We start from the raw sequence: 23295 nt of genomic DNA on the forward strand, positions 1-23295 counted from the left end.
CATTTCCAGCTGAGAATTTTACATGGGATGTAAGCTGTTCCTGGAGCCTGCCGGCGGGATCAAGGCTGACACGCTCTGGTCCCAAATCGGAATACGGCAACAAGGCAAGCGCAGATGCGCACAGGACAATGTATTTCCTCCCAAAATGATAAAACAAAAAAGAAAGGAAAAAGAGCCTCTCGTGGACACTCTAGAACCTGCTGCGGAACGTGGCCATGTGGCCAGGCCCTCTGGGAGGGAGCGCACAGACCTGTCTGGCCCGCTACTGGCCTTCTCAGCAGGTAGACTGGACGAGAGTTGGGAGAGTGAACCGTTACCAGCGTCCATCGCTTGGAGGGAAGTTTAAAAAAGCTCAACATGCTACTTCTTCACAATCACAAACATTGAGCTGATTACACATAGAAGGAACTGTTGACATTAGCAGACAAGAGTTCTAATGATAAAAAGCTTAAATGCGGGATGTTACTAGCTCTTTAAGCAGGATGTACTTCTCTAAACATACTAATGGTAGGTATTTATAAACAAGAGAGTGTGCAATGTTTTTGTCAGACAAAATGAAGACCAAGGAAAGGACAGGAACCGTTATTAAGGAAGACATAGAGATGCGGTGAACGGAGTCGGTACTGAACTTCAGCGACACTGAAAATCTCCCAGCAAGGCTCCCGGATGTGCATCGCTCACTGGGTGCCGAGTTTAGTGGCTAATTATAGTTTCAGTCTCCACAGGGATTTGCAAAGGGCCCTGCTGAGAGGTGTGGTCCTCTAGGGTAAACTGTGCAGTGTGTCAGACTTGGACTGCAAGCTCCTTGAAGGCACAGGCTACACTCAGAGCCAAAACTACATGCCTTTTTTTTTTTTTTTTTTGAGAAATTTACAGTGCTCAGTCAATTATTCAAAACAACCAGTAATGGTGATCAGGGGCGATGTTAGAGAACCCCATTATTGTTTTCCCCACCCCCAAACTCACGAAACAGTCTTGTGGGGTCAAGAATTAGTGCAGCAGCCTGAGGTTCACCGGAGAGGAAAGCTGTGTTCTCCCGACGTCTTGGGTTTGGAAGGCTCCCTAGTCTGCTCCCGGGGTAAAAATCAGGGCAGGACTTTCCAACTCTGAAGCTCATGTGCAGAAAAACCAAGTCACCCCAAGGCATCACGGACCCGTGGGGCACTGAGCATTGCTGGCCCCTCCCAGTCTCCTCACACGCAGCAGGCGAGGAGTGCGTGCACACAGAAGGTGGCCCACACGGCTGACCTCCCTGCTCGGCCCAGGGCCCCCCAGAGCAGAGAGAAGCTCCAGTCTGGTGATCAGCTGTCCCCCCAGGTGGACCCGGGCCGTCTGAAGCCCTTTGTGATGCACGACTGACCCTAGATCTGAGGCCCTCAGTGATCTGCGGTCCCGCATGCCCTCACCTACTTCCCAACTTCGCTTCAATCAAAACGCCCACTGACTGAAGGTGATTGTTCTCTGCTGGGAAGAAAGAAACTTCATGATTTGCAGTTTCCGTGACACTGCGGGGCAGGAAAGCAGGTATTAGCAGTTTGTATCCTACTTTCCAAGAGAGTAGTGGCCCATGACCTTGATACAAGTCGTGAAAAAAGCAAATTTCTACTGTTCCCTAAACTAACTTCCAGAAAAATCAAAGCTCAAGGACCTTCATTTATTTTTTCGCTATCCAGAAGATTTCATGACCTCATTTAGCAAACATCATTAAAATGAGCACCGCCAGCCCCGAGTTATGGAAGCACCGTGAGCGGACCATTGTGAGAACGAGCGGAAGCATGTCAGGAGTTAGAGACGCTCCTGAGCAAGTACGACTCCGACCACGTGGTTGTTTTCCGGGGAAGCGTGCCAGACGGTGCCGAACCGGGTGTTAGAGGAGCAGCGTCCTGCTGGTGAGGCAAAACCGGGAGGGGGAGGGGCAGCCCAGCACTTCTGCAGATTCTGGGTGTATGCGCTTAGAGACGCCGGCCGTGCATCATGTATACAAACGGACACTACATCGTACGTGTGGAGTAGACGCAAGAACGGAAGTGTGTCTGTCTGCACAGCGTGGGGGCACACCGGACAGCTCGCAGTAGAGGAGGCGGCTGGAAAGTTCACATACACGCCCACCCAGTCCTGCATCCTGCCGAGGCACTTACCAACTGCCCCAGACCAGCGAACTCCTCTGCACAGTAGTTTCCTCTAACTTAAGGGACAGATCAGAAGAGGAGGAACCCCACAGCCTGTCCCCAGCACTGCTCTGAGGCCAGCCGGCTTACAGCGACAGTTAGCGAACACTTCGCTGGACGTCATCGCGCGCACTTCGGTTGTTTTTCTGTAAGCCATCTCTCCGATTTAACCCTTCATCCTTACTCTACAGAAAAAGGACTGGCGCGCTGTCCCCAGAGGCGTACACATGGTTACTGGCAGTGCTGGCATGAAACCTAATGGTATTTGTTCGTCGTTTTGAAGAAACCCATTTGAAGGGGTCAAAGGACACAAATTTATCAAGTTGGAACTATTTCAGCAGATTCTTCCTTCTGGATGCACAATACGCTTTTCTTTTAAAATAGTCGCCATTCAGAACACAATTCACGACATTTTTTTGGGAAACAGATATTGATTTTATTTTAAGGAAAGTCTTTAGCATGGAAATCGGATGCAGAGTGTGATTTTCTTTGGGCTCTAGTTCAGAGGAAATTGGATTTCCTAGAACGCCAGCTGCAAGGACGCCACAGGTGCTCCCGGCTCAGCAATCACAGCGGCTAATTGGGACACACTAGGACAAAAAAAAAAATTGCCCTAAATCTAAATCTTATTCTATGGCGCTTCTATTTTTCCCCTAAGAGCAAGCCCCAAAGTCCTTCTTCACTGGGGGTGCTAAAGGAAGCTACCTCTCTGGGCAGGAGATATGGCCCACGGAGGACGGGGTGAGATGCCAGCTAAGGAGAAGAGTCGCTGCCTAGCAAGGGTGGTTGGTACGGGGCCCTTCGCCGCAGTAGCTCCGACTTGGAGGTGCAATCTTAAGAGTAGGATCAGCGAAAGAACAATTCTGAGAATCCACGGTTCAAACGATGGCACAGGGGCAGCTAAACTAGAATCTGGATAATCGAGTCCAGTAAATGTTGGTGCTGGAGGCAGAAAGAGCGGGGCGCCCGAGAGACCGTGGTGACCAGTTTCTAGGGCTGGGAGCAGGTAGACAGCTCCTCGGCACGGACAGCTCTCTACCTCCCGCTGGAGGGGAAAGGAGAAACCCCACATAACGTCCTCTCTCCTGAGGACCACAGAAACGGCAGAACACGCAGACGTGTTCTACAGACACTAAACCCAAGTCATCAGGAAGGAAGCCTTTTGTCCTAACATGTTGCCGAACATGCCAAGTCATGGGTGTCTGTGCCTTGACCCCATCTCTGAGTCTTATATTTTCCCTTAAGTAAGCTCACTCCTATAATTTTCCGTTTGTTGGACTACACTTTGAAGACCCAGGTCTGGGGTCACCTCCTCTCCGAAGACACCCTTGGCCTCCCGAATCAGAGTTACAGTCTGTCCGGCACCTCGGAAATCACGTCACCTGGACCTCTGCTGACTGCATGGGAAGTGACAGAGCCCTCATGGGGGCCGAGCATGTGCTTAGCTCTGGAGGAGAGAAGGAAACAAGGCACGCGTTTGGTTTGAGGGAGGGTCGTGCGGTCTGGTCTCATAGACTTTTCCACACCTTACGTCTGGTCAGTTTCTGAACTCTTTGAGGACAAGGGCCATGTTTCGTTCATTTTTTGTACCTCCAGAGATTACAGGAATTACAGGAATTCCCGGCACAAATTAAGTACTCGGCAGAGCTAAAAATGAGCAACTGATGAAAACCTGATTGACAGACTTTTTTCCTTGGTGCCCGTGACAGGAAAGGACAGCTGTAAACACAGCCTTTTCTTTGCATAATTTCTTTACCATATCCTTTTCTAATGCTAACTTCTCAGTATTTTCGTTCAGCTTGGAAAGAGGCCTGGATTAAATACCCAAGTATAAAGGCTACACAGAGTTAGTGATTTGTGTTAAATCTGGATTTCTTACCCAAATTCCTTTCTATCCCCTTAGAAACCAGGTACCCTCTTGGCCACTTAATCACGCCATCCTCGGGTGGTCACCTACCGTCTCTAATCTTCCCTTTACTGGCCTTTAGAGTGGGAGGAATCATCACTTCAACTGTGGAGTTTGGGAGGAATTCACGGTTTTCCTGGTACTGGTGCTCAGCTGGGGCTCAAACCTTGGGAAATGTCATTATATCAACACAGATGCGGGGGGCGAAAGTGACGCCAAGCCATCCAGCGTCTCCCCGTCATTAACAGTGACTGTGGTCGGGGACAATGTGCACAACAGCCAAGTTTCTGGGTCATTTATGGTCTTACTATGGACAAGAACTCCTGAATGCCAAGAAAGCTCACCTTCGAGAGCCGAGTGTGGAACATTCCACGAGACGGGGAGCTTTCTACTGTGAAATGACTGCTAAGGAAGAAAAGCCTTCAAAATGTTGTGTTTTAATAAACTAAACAGAACTGTCTTCATCCTCAGGGAGAATGTTAGAGAACTTTGTACTGAACATCCTTATGTAACTGCTCATTGTCCCCTGACCAACCTCCAAAAAAACTAGTAATAAAATCTGACTTTTTTTTCAAACTTGAAAAAAAGAATTTTTTAAGGCCATGGTACATGCCTAAATGGGATATGGAAATTCACTTCTATAAAGCATGAAGACCCCCTATTTCTGTCTGATTAAGAAACTTAGCCATACAATCTGCAGATTCAATGCAATCCCTCTCAAAATCCCAATATCATTTTTTGCAGGAATAGCAGGGTCCATCCCAAAATCCATATGGAATCTGAAGGGACTCTCATATAGCCAAAAAGTCTTGAAAAAGAAGAGCAAATCCATGGTTTCATACTTTGTGATTTCAAAGCTTACTATGAAACAAGTCACCAAATCAGACGCTGGCAAAAAGACAGACACATAGAATCAGGATAGAGTAGAAAGCCCAGAAATAACTCCTCTCATATTCGGCCAAACGACGTGACAAGGGAGCCAAGACTGCTCTATGGGGAGAGGACCGTCTTTTTAACAAATGGTCCTGGAACGGCTTGTTATCCACATGTGGAAAGGGTGACACTGACCTTTAACTTACAGCACATACAAAAATTAACTCTAAAAGGAATATAGGCTTCAACGGAAGACCTAAAACCACAAAAATCCTTAGATGAATCCATAGAGTAGAACCTTTATGACGTTGGATTGTGCACTGATTTCTTAGCAATGGCCCAAGAGCACGGGGGCAGATGTGACGTGGAAATGACCACTGAGCACACGAGCAGGTGCTCAGAATCCCTAATCATCAGGGAAATGAGAATGAAAACCACAGTGGGGTACCACTTCACACCCATCACGATAGCTACTATTAAAGAAACAAAACCCTTAGAAAACAGAAAGTAGCAGGTGCTGCTGAGCATGTAGGGAAATGGGGCTCTTATGCACTGCGGATGGGAAGGTAAAGTAGTGCAGCCAGTGTGGGAACCAGTAGGATGGTTTCTCAGAAAATTAAAAATAGCACTATCAGATGACCCAGCAACGCCACTCCTGGCTATCCACCCAGGAGAACTGGGAGGGGGACTCAGATCCTTGCACACCCATGTTCCAAGCGGCATTATTCACAACGGCCAAAAGACGGAAGCAACCTGCGTACCCAGCTGTAGAGGAACAGATGACAGCTCGCGGTCTCCCCAGACCATGGACTATTACTCAGCCGGAAAAAGGAAGAAGGCTCTGACACTACTACAGCGTAAATGACCTCAAGGACGTGGCGCTCCATGGAATCAGCCAGACACAAAAGGACAAGGACTGAACAATTCCACTGCAATGCAGGGCCTGTCGTGGTCAGATTCTCAGGGATGGGACGTGCTGGTGGGCAGCAGGGGGCGGGGAAGGGGCTGGGGAGCGACGCTCAACAGACACAGAGTTCCAGTTTGGGAGACGAGAGCGTTCCGGGGACGGGTGTGCTAACGGCTGTGCGTCTGCGGAAAGGTATTTAAAGCCACTGGACTGTATACTTAAAATGGGTGAAATGGTAACTTTTACGTTATGTGTACATTTGTTATAGGTTATTTGTATTTTATCACAATTTCAAAAAATGTTTAAAAAGTAAACTTAGGGGCACCTGGGTGGCTCAGTGGGTTAAGCCGCTGCCTTCGGCTCAGGTCATGATCTCAGGTCCTGGGATTGAGTCCCGCATTGGGCTCTCTGCTCAGCAGGTAGCCTGCTTCCCCTCTCTCTCTCTCTCTGCCTGCCTCTCTGCCTACTTGTGATCTCTCTCTGTCAAATAAATATATAAAATCTTAAAAAAGAAAAAGTAAACTTAGCCATAACCTAAAGCATTTTAAAAAGCAAGGCTCACAAGGTCCACAATGGCGCCCAGGGATTTTTATCAATGGGGAGCAACGGACACCTACAAAGGCTGTGTGCAACACAAGTTACGACCTAATTAGACATGTGTTTAATTCCTTTAAACATAAGCTGTCAACAAACAGAACTAATAGTGGAAATATGGATCTGCTTTTAAGGAATCTCACACCAAGGACTTTCTGCACAACAGCCAAAGGGTGAACAGACGTATTAATGCGGCTATGAAACTGATCTGCAGACGATGTCGTGGCCGAATCGTACGAGACTGCGGGCGTCTATGCTCAGTAATGGGTTGTAAGGTCGCCTTTACACTGAGCTCATTCATTAAAATTAGGGGACATTGTAGTTTTCATTAAAAAACACTCTGCATTTACAGGCCTATCTTTATGCTTTCTCAAAGTGAGATTTTTCAAGGTAAATACACAAAGCATTGGCTGCATGTAAAGCATGACATGGAACTGTTACCTTTATGTGGCTCCTCGGACAGCCATATGTCTGTGGGTCCGACCAGAACCTTCCTTGACCAGATGTTGCAGATAATTCCAGAGACAACAGTTGATTGTGTTCGATAACTACATTTTTCCCCCTTGCAGGTGTCGTCACTCTAGGGAAGAATAAAAGGCAGAGAGATAAGGTTGACATACATAATGAAAGAAAAATTCTAATAAAAAGGGGTTGGGTTCTCAAGGAGGCTCGCTCACTTTCCGTGCACTTGAAGCAAGAGGCTGAGATCAGGCCAAGGGCGCAGGTATGGGGCATGCCATGGGCAGGGATGGTGGACGGAACCACCTGCTGCCCCAAACGGCTAATTCTTAATAAAGGTTTCACAACAGAAAAGTCCCTTAGAAAACCACATTACAGTCTGTGATGTGAAAATGACAAAACCGTAAGCAAACTTGTATAAAATGAAGCATGAGAGTCGTTTTGGGATTGTGTCTGTGAAGTATGGAGACTGACTGGATGGCTCAGGGGCCAGTGACAGAAGCGTGTGAGCTGGGTCTGAACGGGCACGTGGCTCGGGTCACCAGGACACTGCCACGTGTGTGCGCTGAGGTTTGCCCTTCTGCCCAAGACCCGAGTACGCCGCAGTCCTTCCGTAGGAAAGATCTTACAAGAGCACGTCATGTGCTAATTAAAAAAGAAAACAAAATGCAATCTTAAGTAATAACTTAAATTTTGTATTTTCTCTAACTATAAAGCTACACCCAGATGGGGCGTTTCTCATGGGCTTTATGCTGAGTCTGTGGTCCGTGTTTACAGTCACTCTGAGTAGTGAAGACGCTGCTTGCTGAACTGGCTGAGAATGGTTTTGATGGCGTTCAGTGAGTGCTTTTATGAAAATGCGTTTTTTTTCTCACCAAATGAACAATGTCAAATAGATAATTTAGATAAATCTGATAAATGAATCAACATAAACAAGACAATTGGGGGTTGAAAAACGGGTGAATGATAGGACGTTACTGACCAAAGTCAGTCCATCTGACGTATTGCCAGCACTTTGTTTAAAAATCACATTTTGTAAAATATCATTAAATTCATTTTTATGTCTTGCTCTTCTGGGGATCCCAGATATTCACCCGGATCACTTCAGGCAACTTCTGTTCTACTGTCATTCTGGGGACCCTTCAGGTTCATGGAAGGTCACAGGGAGAGAGACCTGGAGAGCACTGTGTCTAGAGAAGTCTGAGGGCACCTTCGTCCACAAAAGGTTTGGAAAAGGACAGGTTTTCCCTTAAAATAATAGGCACCTGCAGAATAGTTTTGTGGACAAAGTGACGGTTTTATCCTGCATGCACTGCACTCTCCACGACACGTTCATGAATCAGGGCGTGAAATTCAATTCTGACTTCTCCCATGGAACTCAGAGGGAGCCTTGGGGTGTCACCCCTCTGTCCTCCCAACCCCACTGGACAGGGCGGCAGGGTCCTTGCCTGGTTCCCTGGGCGCACGTGGTGCCAGACACCTGCCCGGTCCAGAAGAGGGGGAGGCCCTGGGGGACTGTGATTTCAGCTGAGTCCTGACCAGACGCAGATTAAAAAGTCGCTGGTGAATGGATTATCAGCTAAACTCCCTTCAAGGGCATTTGAAGCTTCTTACTGAACGAATATAAATATTCCGATTTAAGACAACTGGTGTGTAAAGCAGAGATTTCTTCTTGAAAGGAGAATTTAGAAAATAGAACGGAGTGAGCTGAAGTGACCCTTCTTTGAGCAGCAGAGCGTTCACTATGTAAGAGCTTCCAGAAGGTTCCGGTAACGAGTGACCTCCCCAGGGCCATGATCCTATAGGGCGTCACCTTCTCCCAGTCATTCAGGGGCAGGAGGAAGGATTATGTTCCCCCGTTCCTGCTGCTGTCTCCAGTCGCGGCTGCTTCTGATCACGCACAAGGGAACGCCCAGGACGAGCTCTTAGGTTGAGGGTTTAGTGGACGGCTTAGTTGCAAAAGGCAAGTGACACAGCCAGGTGGGGCTCTGCAGACACCGGCCACACTCTGTCCTCGGCCGGAGCTGCTGTGGCAATGTCCCCTCACCCACGGCCACTCGCACGAGAATCTAGGGGGCTTTCTGGAAGGCATTTGTCAGTATGGGAAATTAAACATTTTTCTTTGTTTCAAAGGGTTTTGCGCTGGAAGAAACAACGTACACATCGCCGGAAACCTTAATCCACGTCGCGCAAGGAAAGCGTCCGGCAAGACTGACCGTAAGGCGCTGGGCCTGATTCGTGGCACTGACCGCGGTGGGAATGCCCAGGTGTGCCTGTCCTCACTAGTGTGCGCGTGTGTGCGCGCGTGTGTGCCGCACCGCAGTCAGGCACGTCGGCCGACCCCAAGGGCCCCTCGGGCCTCCCGTCGAACTACACCCACTTGTACCCGCAAGCCGCGTCCGTCCTCTGTCCGGTCTTCGCGTCAAGTCAAGAAGGTCCGTAACCGTCCGGGACAGGCCTTTCCCCCGAGCCCCATCCTCGGAACCGCGCCAGGCGCTTCGGCGTGAGCCGCGTCCGCGGTGTGCGAAGCCCGCCGGGGGCCGCGGTAAAGAGCTGCGCACGGAGTCCCGCGCCGCTGCGACGACGGCCCGGAGGACAGCGGCCGGTCCCGCAGCGACCGCACGGTCAGTTCTGGGTTTTAAAGGCCCGGCCAGGCTCCCCGATCGCCGACCGCTCTCCGACCCTCGGTCCCCGCGGGGGGACCGGCCTCCGCCGCTCGCCCGATGGCCGCTGTCCCCGCTTCCCTCCCGCCGCGCAGACGGCGTGCGCCGGCCTCAGGCGGCTCGGGTCGGTCCTTCCCGGGGCCTGCGGTCCGCCCGCGCCCTCACGCACCGACGGACCGCACGGTTCTCGCGTCGGACGTGGAGGCTCCGGCGGCCTCGCAGAGGCTCGTGCTCTGGGGGACGTGCGGCTACGGACGCGGCCCCCGGCCTCCCGCGGGCCCCGCGTCGTCCTGCCCGGCGGCGGCAGAGCGGAAGCGTCTGTCCCGACCGCGGCCGGCAGGTCCCATGTTCGCTTCTCACACGGTCATCCGCGTCTCCTGCCCTCCAGGCATGTCCACGTCCCCGAAGGGCGGCGCCGGGCCTGGCGCGGACACACACGGGGCGGGCGCAGGAGACAAGGGACCGAGGCCGGCGGCACTCAGAGCCCCGGAGTCCCCGTCAGAAACCCCACTGTGCGGGGCCGCGGGCTGTCGCCGCTCCCGGCTGCCGTCGCGGTCGTCCCGCAGGGCTCACGGGGGCTGCGGAAGGCACGTGGTCGCCGGCGGGGTCCGCGCGGCCGCAGGGAAGGGGCCCGCGGGGACCGAACCGCAGAAGTGACAACCGGAGAAATGACCACCCGCGAGGTCACGCGCCGCGCTTGATCACGCGCTCCAGCCGCACACGCAGCTGCGCGGCCCGTGTCCGAGGGCGGCGGGACCCACCGCATCTCCGCGGTCCGCCGTTCGGCTCCACGGCGCGTCCCTGCCCGCCCGAGCCCCCGCGTCCGCGCTCCCGGCCGGAAACCAGGGACACCAGAACCCGCTCCTCGCGGCGAGCCCCGCACGCGCAGCGCGGGAAATGGCCTTTGCCGTCGCGGCCGTCGCCCCGCAGAGCCGCCGGCGGCCCCGACGCGTGTGACGGGCCGGGCCTCTAGAGCCGCCGCAGCTCACCGGGGCGCACGTGCGGGCCGAGGTCCCCACAGCCGCTCGTCGGGCCCGACCGGGTCGCTGCCGCGTCCCCGAGGCCCTGACCCAGCCTCCCCGCGGGTGCTCGCCCGCCCGCGCCGTCGCCGAAAGGCCGGAAAGAGGCCGCGCCCATCCCGGGGCGAGGAGCGACGGGCGCCCGATTCGCACCGCGGACGCGGCGAGCCGCGCGGGGGCCTCCGGGCAGTTCCAAGCCGTGGCCGGCCCCGGCTGGGAGCGTCCCCGGCCCCCGCGGAGCTTCGAGTGCGGGCGGCACCGCGCTCGCGTCCTCGCCCGCCGCGCCCCGAGGGGCCGGGACCCCGTCGGTCGGCCGCGCCCCGGCTGCCCGCGCGGGAGGCAGGTGCGGAGCGGGGGTCGCCGCGGGGCCGCCCGCAGCCAGGCCCGGGGGTGCGGCGCGGCCTCCGTAGCGACCCCCGGTCCGGGCGGGGCCGCGGCTTCCCGGTCTCTGCGCGCCCGACCCGTCCGCGCTCTCACAGCGTCGGCGGCGCGGACGAGGCTCCGCTGAGACGCAGTTGAGGCGCGCGTCGGCCGCGGGGCGCTGCGGGGCCCGAGGCTCGGCCGCTCGCGTGTCTCGCCGGCGCTGCTCGCGCCCCAGGGCACGTCGGACTCCGCGGCGGACGCGGGTGCGTGCAGTGCGCGTCCTTCCGGTCAGCGACGCCGGAAACCGAAAGCGTGCGTTGTCCCCGGTTCACGGGTGATTACGTCATGTTTGCGTGGCAGGGGGCGATCCCATGACGTCATGCATCTGCATATTGGGCGTTAACCCGGCTCCGCTGTGTCCTAGCTGCGTTTTGTATGGATGCGCGCATGCGCAGGGGCCGCCGCGTCGTGATGACGTAAGCGCTCCGACGCGGTAGACGGAGCGGACTCGGAACCCGGGAGCGTCTGGTCTGAAACGGACGGGAACAGCCTCCTCCGTGAGAACTCCGTGTTTGGGATTAAAGAAGACCCGACCCGTCCGCTCCCCTCGCTCCAGCCTTTGTTCCGGTCCCTGCGGCCTGGCTGAGCGCCCCGCCCCGCGCCGTACTCTATCCCCGACGGTCTCCACTCTGGGGCACTGGAAAGCTACTTTGTATCCAGTTTGCTGCATTGTTTTCCTCTGACTTTGGACAGACGGTGAACGACGACCTGCGATACGGGGACTGACGGCGTGAGTGTCCCGAGCGGAGCCGGCGCCGACGGACCGGAGGCGACCGTGCCCCCCGCAAGCGTGTTTTTCTATCAGCGTCCCTCCGCTGTCGCTCTCGCTCGTGCCCCACACGGCGCCCAGCTCTGCGTCCGCGGACACTCGGCCCCGCACGCCGGCCGCGCGAGGCCCTGGCTGCAGGAGGAACTGCAGGAGTGACCGCCTCTGGCGTGTGCGTGACCTCGGGGGCCTCTAGTGACCTCTAGGAACACCTGCGAACTAGAATCCCACGTGGAGCCCATCAGATTGGTTCTGTTGGTGACAAAAAAAAGTCTCTAATTTCCTGGTTTTAAACATAGGCGTGGCAACAGCTGTGTTTAGCGCCTCTGTTAGTAGGGCCCCGTGCTGCAACCTTGAAAACCCAGGGACACTGGTCGACCACAGGGATGGGCTGTGCTCTAGGAATGTGCATTTATCAGTGATGACGTGCCCACTAGGAGGGCAGTGGCCGGGGAGAGGGGGTGCCAACAACCCCAGTGCGCTCTGCTCCAGGCGGAAGGCTGCCACCGCGCAGCCACGTCGGTACCACCTCCCTGCTCAGCCAATGGGCCGGGCCTCTGGGATCCTGGAAGCACTCAGTGTGGGTTCCAGAGCCCCAGAGTGCGCCTAGCCGGCTCCAGACGGCATGTGGCCTGGCACCTGCAATGGTCAGTCCTCAACGCTGAACAACAGGAGGCATCGAGTTTTTAGAAATTTGAGAAACGCCGGGTGGTGGGTATGAAGGAGGACACGGATCCCAGGGAGCCCTGGGTGTTACACACAAACAACGAATTGTGGAACACGACACCAAAAACTGGCGACGCACCATACGGTGCCTAACAGAACACAACAGAAAACCCTCGATAACTGTCCGCATTGAAGTTAGAGGGGTCAGATGCTGTACGTGGCTTGCCATGAAAATGGGGCACCCCAATAGCACCCCTTCCTATTCCCAGCTCCACGGAGGGAGAAATTCTCAATTCTTGCAAGCTTCCCACCAGGTATCTGCCTCTAGAGCCCTAAACAAATGAGTGTCCTTGGGCACAGCTTCCTGTGATAAGCCGTTGACTTCCCACCAGGGAGAATAGGACGATGCCAGGAGGCCCCTGGCCACTGTGGCTCGCCTGGTTTCTGCCCCCAGTGTAGTTACATCATCAGGCATTGCATGAGATCATCACTCATTATAGTCATGACGGGGGACACCCTGCTGACCAATGGGCCATGGGCTACGCCGTGACCCTCAGCTATCGGTAACTGTGTGTGCACGCTCACGGCCTGGGTGCTCCCTGTGGCTCGCGACCAGACCCACCCAGCTAACTGGGCTCCCCTGGTGACTTGGGCTCACACTGGCTGTCAGTCTGCATGACGTCCCAGGAGAGCACACCCCCACTGGCCAGGCCCCTTGTGGGTCCCCTGAGGAGCTCGGGATGCCCCTGTCTGCCACCCCAGCCCGCCGTCCCTCCCCAGTAACCTGTCTCCTGTGTCTTCCTCTTTGTTGGATGAAGACATCATCCCATATCTTCCTGAGGAAGATTCGGACCCTTTTTATAACATTTGTCAGAAATGTAACGTCCCCTGAGATGTCCAATGGTTAAACTGCACTGTCTCCTGCCTCCGAGACGCCTCGTCAGAGTCCTTCCCCAGACGCTCATACACAAATTACCACCAGGCTGTCTTTATCCTCAGCAGGGGCAGGTGAGAGGGTCCATTTTCCTCCATCATGTTGGGCACTCCAGAGGCCTTCCGGGACATTCTCTCCATTTCCTTCTCCCCATTTTCTCTGCGCTCTCTTTGCGGAACTTGTGCTGGTCCACTGGCCGGCTGGTCCACCCTCTCTCTCCTCTTCCCGTCCTCCATTGCTTCACGTCTCCTTCCAGCCAGGGTCCTGGGGTTCCCTTCTCTGCCTTCTGGTGAGCTTTAATACTTACATTTCAACACTCGTACATTTTCACAGTGATCTCTTCATTATTTGATGTTCTTGTTTTGTAAATGTGCTAGTTCTTCCCCATTTATGGGGACGTGCCTGCGGCCCCCCTTTCCTTCTTATATAGTTTCTGTCTCCTACGACTGGCTTTTCCCCTTTCCCCTTTGTGCTTGTTGGCTTGTTCTGGTGCCTTTCCTGTGAGAGGATTTGCTCAGACACCTGGAGGTCCTTGGCCATCGCTCAGGCTTTGGGCCTTATGAGAAAGTGTCTTGGAAGCCCTTTTCACCCCCGTGGATTTCCATGGGGGGGGTGAAGCAGGCTCTATGCCCCCTGGAACAGCAGGTGGAGGCGGGCTCCAGGAGCAGACAGCCGGCCTTTGGGACCCGCGTCTCCCACGTGGATCCCTGCATGCCCGGCCACTTACCGAGTGTCCTCTCCCTCTCCGGGACCTCACAGGTGAAGCGGAGACCACTGAGGAGGTTATGAACTTTCAAAACAATGATAATGTCTTTGGGATTGTGCCTGGTATACAGTAAGTGCTGCGGGAGCGTTTTTAAGAGTGCGTCCGTGGGTACACAGCCACAGGAAGACTGTTGCGTCTGTCCTGAAGAGAAGCTGCCGGAAGGTCGGTCACTCGGTTCCCTCTGACTCCCCACACTCCTCTCAACCCTGAAGAGCCCCTCTTTACCCTCGTGGAGCAAACACTGGGTTTTTGACTGAAAGGGGAAGATGTCCGAGTGTCCAACCAGCTCTCCACATGTTGGTGCGATGGCACCTCACCTCCATGGGGCCGATTCCGCGAACTCTAGATGTCAAGGGCTTCCAGGAGGTTCTCCATGCTCCATGGCCGGCTCTCGGCTGGGTCAGATTCTCCTTGCTTCGGGTCTAGACGTCAGTTACTCTCTGTCTCTGCGTTCTAGCTTTCAGAACAGTGTTTCTATCGTCCAGTCTTGTTCTTTGCTTTTAAGATAAACATGACTCTCCTGTCACTGGACTGGGGTTTTGGGGGCAGCAGAAGCAAATGGGCTTAAATATCCTCTCTTTAACTGAACACCCAACACTTTAACAGCTACTAATCTTTTTTAAACGAGAACTCCATCCAGAGAGGGGGAGACACCATCCAGGGAGTTTTTCACTCTTTCCTTCAAAAAAGAATCATCCTAAACCCCATCTTTGCCTTGACTTAACTCTAAATAAGATTTATGTATTAAACACTAGCTTTTGTGCCTGAAAACAATTAGCAAAATGAATTTTCCTATTCCCATCTCGAGTGTCTGTCTCCTGGGTGATCATCCCTCAGGAGTTCCGCCCGTCGCTTTTTTAAGTCGTATGCCAGCTTTTCCTTTTCTGTCTGTCTTCCTGGGTGGTTCAGTCCAATATCCCATTTTCCAGACCAGACCCTGCTGTCTGGGCTTATCCCACTCTTGTTCTCCTGTAACGCCCCCGTGGGGGTGTTATTCGTCTAAAATGCAGAAACTGTGGGTTTCCTCAAGGATTAGACTGTGGCTTACTCATAGTTGTGTCCTTAAAACTTAGTGCAACAAGGGACAGTTTGGCAAAAGTTAAGCGGTTACAGAATGAACATCTGGGAAACAAAACCAAAACCCTGACGTCACTCCTGCCGGGCCCGTCCTTCTTTCTCGGCTTCCCTTCCTGTTGTACCTCAGAAGTTGTGCTGAGACACGCAGGCCCTTCCCGGGTTCCTGAGCCCAGAGGCCCCACCACGCTCCCTCTCCCACCATCTGCACTGTTGTAGGACACACTTGGAAGGCGCTGCAGTGGGTTGGAGTCAGAGACAGCTGTGGCCTGGCTCGTTCTGAATTCTGAAGTTGGGGCGGGTCTGCTGCCTGCGCTTGGCCGCCACATGGGCTGTCCCCTCCCCGAGCCCTGCTGGGAAAGCACACCTCATGTGAAGAAGGACAGATGCCCGGCCGTTTGTTCTGGGAGCCCGTCGGGGGGTGTGAGGTCAGACCAGGGTCCTGTCCCGTCAGCGCCGTCCCGCCGCGTCCTCACCACCTGAGGCCTCGGTGAGGCTTGACGAGAGCACGAGGCGCGCCCTTAGCGTAGCGCCCGGCCCGAGCAGGTGCTCCTCGCCGACCCTTGAGATTTCTGACAGGGATGTGGGAAAGCAGGAGGGCAGAGACTTGCACAGTGTCTTATTAGAATTTTAATCTAGAGATTTGAATTTGAGTTTATGAGGAAGAGAAAGCATTTCAGTGTTTTGCAAAACTACCAGAAAATGGGTCTTCTTCCCAGGAGACTTGCTCACAGGAACTCCGTACACTACACCCTGCTCATTTGTAAATTGAGGTTTTGACAGGTCCTGACGTGCTTCCCCATAAAGGTTCAGGGTTCCTGGGGAGTTGCCTTGGAGGGGCTCAGGGCAGACAGGACCCCACGGGGGCCACGTGAGGGTGCTCTGTCCCCTCCTCTGACCCGTCTCACCCAGAGGTCTCTGCTCCATCCGTCCCGAACCCTGGGACTCTGCCTCCCATTAGGGCCGGAGGTGGATGCTGGCCTGGCTGGCCTTCCAGAAAGAGAACTACTCGAGGGAGCCAAGCACAGAGGCAGGAGGGAGGGAGCTCCCTACGGGCCCCTCGCTGACACCCTGCACCGGAGACCCCGTTCTTGGCTGCTTCACTCCCTGGAAACACAACGTAGGGACGGCTCTCTTTCCATTTTTGCTGATTCGCAAAATCTGTGTGGTTTGCTCAGCCGCCTTCGGCGTGCTGATTTACACGCCGCTTAGACTGTGGGACACACACTCCACTGGTGTGCTTGTCACCCTGGGGTCCCCTTCCCTCCATCGACTGTGGGCCATTCAGTGACAACACATGTCATGCTCAGAGCAGAGGGTCCATTCGGGAGCTGCCGTGCGAACCGGCCTTCGCTCCTGACTTAGAGCCGTGAAATACCGTCCGTGTTTGGGTAACACGTGTGCTGCTACAGAAGGGAGCAGCCGGGGTGTCCAGGAGGCAGCAGGTGTCACAGGGGAGCCTAACTACCACACGGGCTGGTCTTCACCTCTTCTCCACACAATAGCCCATAAAATCCCAAGAAAGAGATGTAGCCTTAATTTCTGATAACCTTCGAATATTTCAGGTGAGACTTTTAACAAAGGTATGGAACATACAAGATATCTCATGGGGCCCGTGTGGACAGAGACGCAGATATTTCCTTCTTGGTAAAATAAATATATTTCAGAAGAGAAGCTTATGGGAATGTGTTTTTTCCCAGATGAACGGTTTTTCTCTATTACCCTTCATTAAAAATATGAGACCATTCTAGATTAAAATATGGGATGTTAGATGTCATAAAATCAAAATTAAGGGAGAAACACGCTTCTAAAATCTTACCCAATGATGGTAATATTCAAATAAAAGACCAACAAAAGATTCTTAACTACGAGGCTCAAAATTCAGAGCTACATACAAGGTCACAAATACATTCAAAATCGAAATTCATGGCGATATTTACCCTGAAGGGCAAAGCCACCCCCACGCCACTGGGTGCCCTCCGCCCCCCTTCCTAGTGCAGCCTCCAGACTGAGCTTATTGCCTGCCTTCAACCGCCTTGACACCTAAATGACGCGTCCAGGTGGCTACTCGCGACTCCTTCCCCAGTGTGAGTTCGCTGGCCTCTGGAGCCTTGCCTGGTCTCCTACACGGTTCCCCAAGGGGACAGGAAGGCTCCCAGGCTTGCCAGGGGCCTCCTGCTCTTCTGAATGGCAGGGGCCTCTCTGCCGGATTCTCCGCCAAAGTGATCGTGTGTTTATCTACCTCCTTGGAGCAGGTGAAGTAGGGGGCACTGGGTGCTGTTGTTTTTGAAAGAAATTACAAAAATGCTGCTTCTTTCAAACCTTAATCATTTGTAAGGCCTTTTCATCTCTTTTACACACACACACACACACACACGCACACACACACACAATATCTAGAATTCTAGTTGGAAGTTATAACCAAAAGAAGATATTAGCACAAATGAACAGCCAGAAAGCTCAAATTCTTATGTTTTGCAGCAATGATTTATCCCTTTATGAGACACACGTTTCTTCCTGCTTCCCTGCGTCCTGTCGTTTTTCATACCGGTCCTTCCCTCCACATCTACTGTCCACTGAAATCACCAGCTTGAATTCTAACGATTTGAGTAAGCCTGCTTCAATGGCCCCTTTCTCCAAAAGCCTTTCTTTCAATTCCCAAAACAGTAACCTGTAGTCCTTAACTACCAAAACACTGCAAAAACTTTTCGGGTGTCACAGGCATTATACTTCGTATTAGGGTTAGAGTCATACCCTATTTATCTTATTAGCTGAGTATTTGTGGCCAAAATTAGCAAAGCAAAATAATAGGATCACGGTAATGGGAATACTCACAAAGCACTGCTGTCCAAGGCACGGTCCACAAGCTTCGTAAGTATCGGTGCACAGAAACCTCGCCACCCAGACGCAAGGACTGTTGGAGTCATTGCCTCATGGGACAGACTGAACTCTGCTACTTACTAGCTGTGTGGTCAGGGACACAATACTTGACCTCCCTAGACTTCCATTTCTTCACTGTTAAATGGTACTATATATAAACTTTATCTATATTAACTGTGAGTTTAAATGAAATTCGTTACTACTCTTGCCAAAGTGCTAACCAGAAAGACACTGACTCTATGGCCATACCCATTCCAAGAGGAGCCACAAGTAAGAGATGAAGACAGTTGGGTGAGGTGTGGAGGGGAAATTCAGAAGTGGCTTGTGTGGGGTGGGGTAGCTTATCTGAGGGCAGGCATCATCCCCAGTCGCTGGAGGATGAAGGGGAATAGTCACTATTGGAATGCTGCTCTTGGCCCCGACCCTACTCCCACCACTGCCCTCAAAAGCAATGACAGACACATGACAAGAGTTTAGCAAGGTGTCTGTAGGCACAGTGTCACTTGGGGGAGTATCGTTTGGGAAATAATTTACATCAGTATGGGAGAATACAAAATATATAAGAAGTTTAACAAAATACATGTAATATCTCTATAGGGAAAAATGATAAAACTTTATTAAGATCTAAACCAATAGGGGGAAAAAACCACACCATAATTAGGAAGACTTAATATTGTGATGATGTCAGTTCTCCCACAAATTATCGGATGATGCAATTTCATCCAAAATACCAAAAGGATTTTGTAAGAAACCTAATATCTGTAGGGAATAGTCGCTGGCCAAGAATACCTAAGACACTTGTACAGAAGAACATGAGGGAGGGGAAAATTGCTAGCCAGACTTCAGGACTTACTCTGAAGCTGTGGTAATTAAGTCTGTGTGCTTGGCAAGGGATAACAAATTAACCTATAAAACAGACCATTGCACGCTACATGATGGTATTTTAGAACAGAGAAGACAAATGGGGGAAAGAGGCATTCTTGAATATGTGGGGTTGGGAAAACGATGATCTCATAACGAAAGGCAAAGTTGGATTATTATATCTTACATAAACTCAAGATGGACTAAGGGGTTAAATATTAAAAACAAAACCTTAAGACTTTCTCTAGAAAATACAGATGAAGAGAATCTCAGATCTTTGAGTAAGAAAAAATTTAAGACACAAAAAGCATTGATGATAGAAAAGATGGCTGAACTGGACTGTAGTAAATGAGGAGTTTTTCATATCAAAACACAACTTAAAGAAAATGGGAAGTCGAGCTAAAAACTGGAACATATACTCTTGATCTGCATAAAGAATGTATAAAGAATTAGAAATGAGTAAGAAAAGCATATTCTCTTCAATAAAAGATTGGGCAGAAAATATCGATAAGGATTTCACCAGAGGATACACATCCATCATAAATAGGTGAAGAGATTGTTCACAATTATTCATCAGAGAAATGCAAATTAATACCCATCCATCCATCCAACCATCCAGCCATCCAGCCATCTATCCGTCCATCCGTCATCCATTTATCCATTTATCCATTTATCCATCCATCATCCATCCATCCATCCATTTATCCATTTATCCATCCAACCATCCATCCATCCATCCATCCATCCATCCATTTATCCATCCAACCATCCATCCATCCATCCATCCATCCATCCATCCATCCATCCACCCTCCCACCCACCTCTCTGTCTAACCTTTTCATGTCTTTGACCCCGGTCCATATGTGGAGTCACTGTGCTGGTTACGAGCACTCAGAACTAAGTCCAGTCTCATGCCTCAGTTTGCTCACAGTCTTACTCAGGAGTAAATACCTGAAGTGAGGAAGGATAGAAGAAATTCCAGGAGCAATCTGCAAGATATCAAAGTATTTTCCTTTTCCTGCCATCTTTTTTGGGTGTGACAGCCACCAGTTCACTTTACCCTGGAGAGGGAGATAAAGAACAGGAGGCGGGACACACCTGCATACGTGTTGTCTCAAGCATGCTGTGCACATTTTGAACTACCTCCTCAGACCTGAAGTAGGAAGACGGCCACACATCAGCTACAATGGTTCGTCAAGCTGAAAGTAGGAAATCAATGACCTACTCATTTTAAGAAACAAGAACGCACCATGAACAGAATGAGCCCTGGATGCATCAGTTTCATCCAGCTGATTATTTGCGCGTCCTTGGTAGAGTCATTTAACACCTTTGAGTATCCATGTGTGGTTAATATCTATAATGATACCTTATCTGCATTCCTAACGAATTATTTTGAAGATCAAATGAGACAAAAAATGATGAAAACACTTTAGAAAGTATAAGGTGATACTAATACACTGTAGGAATGATTCGTACTAATGCTGATGTTAATAATAGAGCCAGTGGGAGACGAGGACAAAAATAAAAAAGAGTGGTACTTTAGGAAGCAATGTACAGATACATCCTGACCCTTCAGCGGCTTTCTGATTTATGCCATGGAAATAAAAATGTTAGTATGTAGTAAAACCTCACAAATCCTGACGAATTGGGGGAAAGCCAATTTGAATTTCTGAAAGGTTTTAAAAGAAATGTAGCTCTATTACTTTAAAATGCATATAGTAAAGGAGCCACGGGTTAAGACTGCTCTGCGGATCTCCATTAATAATTCGATTAGGGTAATGTTTAATCCTCATCAGTTCATTCAGTCAGTCAAATATCTACCGAATATTTGAGTGCTGTGTTCCAGGCCAAGCTCTGGGGATAAGCAGAGAAAGGAGGTATTGACCTTGTACTCAAGAGGTCCACTGTGGAGGGGGTGGTGCTGACAAGTTCACGGGGCATCACTACAGAGGATGTCGAGCATTGTTACAGTGTAGGGAGGCTTAGGATGCTCTGGGCTCACTGAGGAAGGACGCATTTCTCGCTTTGGGGAGTGAGGGAAGACTTCCCATAGAAACTGGCACCTGTATTGAGACCTGAGAGGTAAGTCGGAGTACGTCATAAAAGGCGACAGAAGGAGGTATCTCAACTTTGTCCTGATGAAAGTCAGACCATGAGAGGTTTTCAAGTGTGCATCCTAAATAACAGAGTTTGCTGTTTGGCTGGAATGTGGGAGACTGTTAGGAGAGGTAGGGGTCTGGAGGACGGAGGTCTTCTTATGCGGTGACCTCACTTTGGGCACAGGTAGCAAAGACAGAGATTTATGAAGATCAGGAACTCTGGGGATTCACAGGTTAGAAGGAGAAAAGGATTCTGGTTTTTGTAGAGTTTGATTTTGAGATATATTTGGGGCTTCTGGGAAGGGGGACTTTTAGCAGAAAGATGGATGTAAACAATTGCAAATATAGACTAAACACTGGGTTTCATGTCAAACCATAAGTTGCCGTGTTCCTTGACACAAAAGAAGCTGGTCTTCCTGTGGAAGACAAGCACAACTATCCAAATGACACAGTCTTCGAGATCGGCATGATGCTGGCCCCATGGCAGCCCTTGGTGGCCTTTCCTTCTGTGCAGCTCCTTCCACCCACCCCTTAAAAATGGTTGTTTTCTGAGGTTTTGTTGCCTTTTTAGGGCTTCTTCTCGTTGTCCCTGGGCAGTAGTACTACTTCTCAGGGATTTTACTGCCACTTTTGTGCTGAAAATCCCCAAGGATGTCCCGAGCACTTCATTGATTGTATATTTGTGAGTCTAGACATCTAAAATGACCTGTTGGAATGTCTCACCGGTTCTTCAAATTCACCATGTTCAAGGCTGAGCTAACTTCTGCCCTTTCGCTGTTGACAGGGCAACAGGGAGGGTCCTCGTCCTGTCCTCGCTTCTGGGAAGGATGAATCCCTGAAGCATCGCAGGGTCCCCCTTTCCTCTACTCTCTTGCTCTAAACCAGCCCACGGGCTCTTTCCCACCTCCTGCCTCCGGCCAGGCCCCCGCTCTCTGCACTAGGAGAGCGAATGCTGCCCGACTGCTCCCGCGTCCTCAGCAGCTACAGCCGAGCTCCTCCTCTGTAAACTCCGCCTCGGCCCCCACCGGCGACAAAACCCACCAACCAACCAGTCACTTTCCCCAAACTCCTTGGCGTGTCCTCCAAGCCCCCCACAGAGGACTGCGGCCACTTTTGCCGCCCTTCTCTGTCTCGCTGGCGATTCTAGCCTGTGTGCAGGCCCGGGGCACGCCAAGCAGCTACACGTCTTTGTTCCCACGCTCGTGTCCTCCTTCCCCCAGAATGCGCCTTCCGTCTGTCCCCATCTAACTCGTCCCGCAATGCTGAGTCTGAGCCACGCCATCGAGACAGCCTTCCTTTGACTCCCTCTCCATTCCTAGTGGGCTGAGGGCAGGCCCGCTCCGTGCTCCCCGGCTCCGTCCACAACAGGTGCCAGAAACACCGCTGCCGGGGAATTACCTTCTCTCCCACAAGACACTCGATATCCCGGCATCACAGGACGGATGAAAGAAGTCATTCAGTGAGTGTTTATTAAACTATGTTTTGTGAAAGGCCTTCATTAGCAATGGAAATGGAATAAATAATGTTTTTCAGTAATTTCACTTGTTCTGTGGGTGAGTGGAAAACTTTTCTGTGAACCACGATAGAACTGTCGCCTACGTTAATAACCTGGGTAAGTTGACAACTTTGCCCTTAACCAATTTTAAAAAATGCCAACTGTTTCATTTTTAGTTTCACACAAAAGTTAGTCATTCCTTTGAATAGTGCCTATTTAATCCTTATCAATAGAAATATCGATAAGACAAAGACTGTTCTGAAGTCCTTTACCCAGGACTGACCAGTCGCCTGAAGAGTCACAGCTACTGTGAGCTCAAGCTCATGGCAATACACCTCAAATGTGCTCTCATCTTCATTAAATAATCGTGTCACAGGACGATCAGTAAATCCCGCATTATAAATACATTCATAGGAAGAGACATCAACCTATAGACTAAAATGTCAGCTAAGACTTGGAGAAACCCATAGGGGTAGACAGTGTCTGGTTGGAGTGAGAGACGTACGGTGTCAGTCCAGGTGGAAGGGACGTGCGACGTGAAGGTGAGCAGGTGGGTGTAAGCGAGAAGGACCAGGACATGGAACAAGAAGTCGGAGTCCAGAGGAATAACACAGATTGTTGTGGGGATTGTTGGGGAAAGATATACCCAGTTGGGGAAGAGCACTGCGTCCGTCTGATGACAGTCAAACTTTGGAAGGAGCTGTGATGTCCTTCAGCAGATGCACGGGTGAGACGTGGCGCA

At 51.5% G+C, this 23295-nt stretch overlaps 1 protein-coding gene across 12 annotated transcripts in view; it reads right to left on the reverse strand.

Annotated features, from left to right (window-relative positions):
- The window catches only part of MYT1L (myelin transcription factor 1 like), a 393417-nt gene that overhangs the window by 162290 nt on the left and 207832 nt on the right, over positions 1 to 23295 (reverse strand). For all 12 annotated transcript variants that reach the window (XM_044262156.1, XM_044262153.1, XM_044262152.1 and 9 more), the window contains exon 4: positions 6890 to 7028. The gene's annotated coding sequence lies outside the window, so the exon portion shown is untranslated. The remainder of the gene's footprint in view (positions 1 to 6889; positions 7029 to 23295) is intronic.

The sequence above is a fragment of the Neovison vison genome, chromosome 8 (assembly GCF_020171115.1).
Source record: "Neovison vison isolate M4711 chromosome 8, ASM_NN_V1, whole genome shotgun sequence".
NCBI classification, from domain to species: Eukaryota; Metazoa; Chordata; class Mammalia; order Carnivora; family Mustelidae; genus Neogale; species Neogale vison.